Below are 4,823 nucleotides of genomic sequence, written 5' to 3' on the forward strand. Positions count from 1 at the left end.
CTAAAAAACATGCTCAGCAAGGTGAAAGGATGCAAAGTTGCAGGATCAGTATACAAAATCAGTTATATTTCTACACACCTGTGATCTAAAATCTGAAAATGAAATTATGCAAGTGATTTCATTTATAGCAAGAAAAAAATAAAATGCCGAGACCAGCCTGGCCAACATGGTGAAACCCTGTCTCTACTAAAAATACAAAAATTAGCCAGGTGTGGTGGCGGGCACCTGTAATCCCAGCTACTTGGGAGGCTGAGGCAGGAGAATCACTTGAACCTGGGAGGCAGAGGCAAAGGTTGCAGTGAGCCGAGATCACGCCACTCACTGCACTCCATCCTGGGCGACAGAGCGAGACTCCATCTCAAAAAAAGAAAAAAAAAAGCCTAGGAATAAATTTAAAAACAGAGGTGAAAAATGTATGCTCTTAAAACTACAAAATATTGTGGACATTTAAAAGATGTAAATAAATGGAAAGACACCTTATGTTCATAGATCAGAAGACCTAACTATCGTTAAAATGGAAAGACTCCCCAAACTGATCTACAGATTCAGTGCAGTCCCCGTCAGAATTCTGGCTGGGTTCTTTGCAGAAATAGACAAGCTGCTCCTAAAATGCATGTGGAAACTCAAGGTCCCCAGAGTTACCAACAGCAATCAAATAATCCAGCAGCCAAAACAATCCTGAAGAAGAAGACAGTTGGAGGAGTCACACTTCCTGATTTCAAAACTTACTAAAAAGCAACAGTAAGCAAAATTGTGGTAGTGGCATAAGGTTGGACATAAAGATCAGTGGAATCGAACGGAAGAACCCAGAAATCAACCCTCACATTTACAGTTCATTGATTTTTGATAAGGGTTCCAAAACAGCGAGGGAAAGAATAGTTTTTTCAACAGATGGCACTGGGACAACTGGATATCTACATGTAAAATATAATAATAAAGTTGTATACCTTCCTCATACCATCTACAAAAATTAGCTCAAAAAGCTAATTGTAAGAGCTATTATAGACCAAAATGTAAGAGCTAAAACAAATTCTTTTTTTTTTTTTTTTGAGACAGCATCTCGCTCTGTCACCCAGGCCAGAGTGCAATGGTGCCATCTTGGCTCACTGCAACCTCTGCCTCCCGGGCTCAAGCAATTCTCCTGCCTCAGCCTCCTGAGTAACTGGAATTACAGGTGCCCGCCACCCTGCCTGGCCAATTTTTGTATTTTTAGTAGAGACGGAGTTTCACCATGTTGGCCAGGCCGGTCTCAAACTCCTAACCTAAGTGATCCACCCACTTCGGCCTCCCAAAGTGCTGGGATCACAGACATGAACCACCACACCTGGCCTAAAACAAATTCTTAGGGGAAAAAAAAAAACCTTAGAGGTAAATCTTTGCCACCTTGGATTTGGGAGTGGTTTCTTAGGTATGATACCAAAAGCACAAGCAACCAAAGAAAAAATAGGTAAATTGGACTTTATCAAATTAAAAGCATTCATGATACCAACAAGAAAGGAAAAAACAACCAACTGGTGGGAGAAAATATTTGAAAATTATATATGTGATAAGGGACCAGAATCTAGAATATGTAATGAACTCTTTAAATTCAGTAATAAAAAGACAACCCAATTAAAGAATGGGCAAAGGAATTGTGAAGTCAGAAGCCAAATTCTGTTTTTGATAAAGTTATTCTACACGTTAGATAGCAAGGTAGAAAGCACCGTGTTTTCTACCTGCCTCAGCCTCCCAAAGTGCTGGGATTACAGGCATGAGACACCGTGCCCGGCCTACATTTTTGGCTTTTAAAAAGATTTACAAAGACTGGGCACTGTGGCTCATGCCTGTAACCCCAGCACTTTGGGAGGCTGATGCAGGCAGATCACTTGAGGCCAGGAATTTGAGAACAGCATGGTCAACATGGTGATACCCCATCTCTACTAAAAATACAAAAAAATTAGCTGGACATGGTAGGGCACACCTATAATCCCAGCTACTCAGGAGGCTGAGGAACGAGATTCGCTTGAACCCGGGAGGTAGAGGTTGAAGTGAGCCAAGATCGCGCCACTGCACTCCAGCCTGGGCAACAGCAATACTCCATCTCAAAGTAAAATAAAATAAAATAAAATAAAAGAGATTTACCTGCACCTCAAAGAGACAGAGAAAGCATTCCAATCGTGTTTCTTTACTTTTTTTTTTTTTTGACACAGAGTCTCGTTCTGTCACCCAGGCTGGAATGCAGTGGCGCAATCTTGGCTCACTGCAACCTCCACCTCCCGGGTTCAAGCGATTTCCCTGCCTCAGCCTCCTGAGTAGCTGGGATAATAGGCATGCGCCACCACACCTGGCTAATTTTTGTATTTTTAGTAGAGACAGGGTTTCACCATGTTGGTCAGGCTAGTCTTGAACTCCTGACCTCGTGATCCACCGGCTTCGGCCTCCTAAAGTGCTGGAATTACAGGCATGAGTCACCGTACCTGGCTTTTTTTTTTTTTTTTTTCTTTTCTGGAGACAAGGTCTCACACTCTGTTGCCCAGGCTGGAGTGCAGTGGTGCGATCTTGCCTCACTGCAGCCTCAACCTCTGAGGCTCGATCTGTCCTCCAACTTTAGCCTCCTGAGTAGCTGGGATTACAGGTATGCACCACCAAACCAGGCTAATTTTTGCAGCGACAGTGTTTCATCTTGATGCCCAGGTTGGTCTCGAACACCTAGTATCAAGGGATCTACCTGGTTCAGCCTCCCAAAATGCTGAAATTACATGTTTTTTAGAGGAAAAAAATTTCATGTTTTCTAGAGGAAAGTTCTCTTTCACTTTTGGTATCAGGGAAAATTTTAATTTTTTTTTTTTTTTGAGACAGTTTCACTCTTGTTGCCCAGGCTGGAATGCAATGGTGCGATCTTGGCTCACTGCAACCTCTGCCTCTCGGGTTCAAGAGATTTCCTGCCTCAGACTCCAGAGTAGCTGGGATTACAGGCACCCGTCACCATACCCGGCTAATTTTTTGTATTTTCAATAGAAACAGGGTTTCATCATGTTGGCCAGGCTTGTCTCAAATTCCTGACCTCAGGTGATTTGCCTGCCTCAGCCTCCCAAAGTGTGGGGATTACAGGCTTGAGCCACTGAGCTTGGCCAATTTTACATTAAAAAAAAAAAATTGTATTTACTGTTATACAAGCAGCTACCAGAGTATCTGGCACACAGTAGGTGTTCAATGAATTAAAGAATGGAAGAATGAATGAATGTTGAATCCCTTCCTTTTGGAGAGCCAGACTTCCCCTGAGCTGCCTGGGTTTAAGGAACAAACTACCAGCTCCTGGTGCTGCCTGCTATGACTGCAGTTTTTTGTTTGTTTGTTTGTTTGTTTGTTTGAGACAGAGTCTCGGTCTTGTTGCCCAAGCTGGAGTACAATGGTGCTATCTTGGCCCACTGCAACCTCTACCTTCTGGGTTCAAGCGATTCTCCTGCCTCAGTCTCCTGAATAGCTGGGACTACAGGCGTCCACCACCACGCCCGGCTAATTTTTGTATTTTTGGTACAGACAGGGTTTCACCATGTTGGTCAGGCTGGCCTTGAACTCCTGACCTCAGGTGATCCACCCGCCTTGGCCTCCCAAAGTGCTGGGATTATAGGAGTGAGCCACCGCGCCAGGCCAACTGCAGTTTTCTGCGGAGGCACTCGGCCTCCCCAACTGCTGCTCCTGGCTTTTCCTCCAGGACTCTGCCAGAGGGCAGGTAAGACCAGGAGGCAACAGGACCTCCAGGAGATGGGAAGGAGCCCTCCCCTATTAGGGTGGAGGTGGAGCCCGGATTGGATGAGCAGAGAGCCTGGAGGCCCTGGTGGGATCCTGGGTGCTCAGGTCTGGGCCCTGCAAAGAGACCTTATTGCCCCCTTTTTGGGGATATCAAACTCTGAGAGCACTCCTGCTGATCACCCAGAGCCTCGCGATACCTGAGGATTTTAGAATAGTAGACTGTCAGTGTTTGGGCAGCCGGCCAGATGCAGGAACAAAGCCTGTTCTCAGGATTCCAGCAGAGACCTGCTCCAGGCCTAGGAATGTTGGGATTTTCCACCCAGATATTGACAGTGCTTTCTCAGTCTGTACCAGCGTGAAGGCAAAAGCTTTCCCTAGAGTATTTTCTTCTGCTGAGAGGGGCAATGAGTGTGAGGGTGTTTTGGTAACTGAGTGACAATGCTGAATTTGTAACTTAAGCCCCTGCACTCACAGGTGCACAGGTGCACGATTGGAATAGGCACACACTCATGTGCACTGACACACTTTTTTTTTTTCCGACAGGGTTTTGCCCTCTTTTGAGGCTAGAGGCTAGAGTGCAGTGGCGCAGTCACAGCTCACTGCCACCTCGACATTCCAGACTCAAGTGCTTCCCACCTCAGCCTCCCGAATAGCTGGGACCATAGCGTGTGCCATCACACTCTGCTAATTTGTTTGTACTTTTTGTGTAGAGATGGGGGTCTCACTATGTTGACCAGGCTGGTCTTCAACTCCTGGGCTCCAGTGATCCTCCCACCTCAGCTTCCCGAAGTGCTGGGATTCCAGATGTGAGCCCCGATGCCCTGCCCTGTCTTTAAATTAGATTATTAAATTAAGAGCATTTCAAAGCAGGAAACAATGTGGCTTTTTAGACTGAGACTTAGTTTCTGAACTCGTCCCTTGTTGGCTGAGGACAGTCACTTGTACCAAGACATCAGGATCCACACGAGGTCCTGCCCTGCCCCACCCTCTTGACCCCATTCAGGCCACCACCAACCCCTTAACCGACATACACACCTGTTCCTCTTTGGTGCAGAAGAGAGACAGTAGAATCAAGAGATGGGAGGTGACTC

This window comes from Macaca fascicularis, chromosome 12, assembly GCF_037993035.2.
Source record: "Macaca fascicularis isolate 582-1 chromosome 12, T2T-MFA8v1.1".
In the NCBI taxonomy this organism is placed as follows: Eukaryota; Metazoa; Chordata; class Mammalia; order Primates; family Cercopithecidae; genus Macaca; species Macaca fascicularis.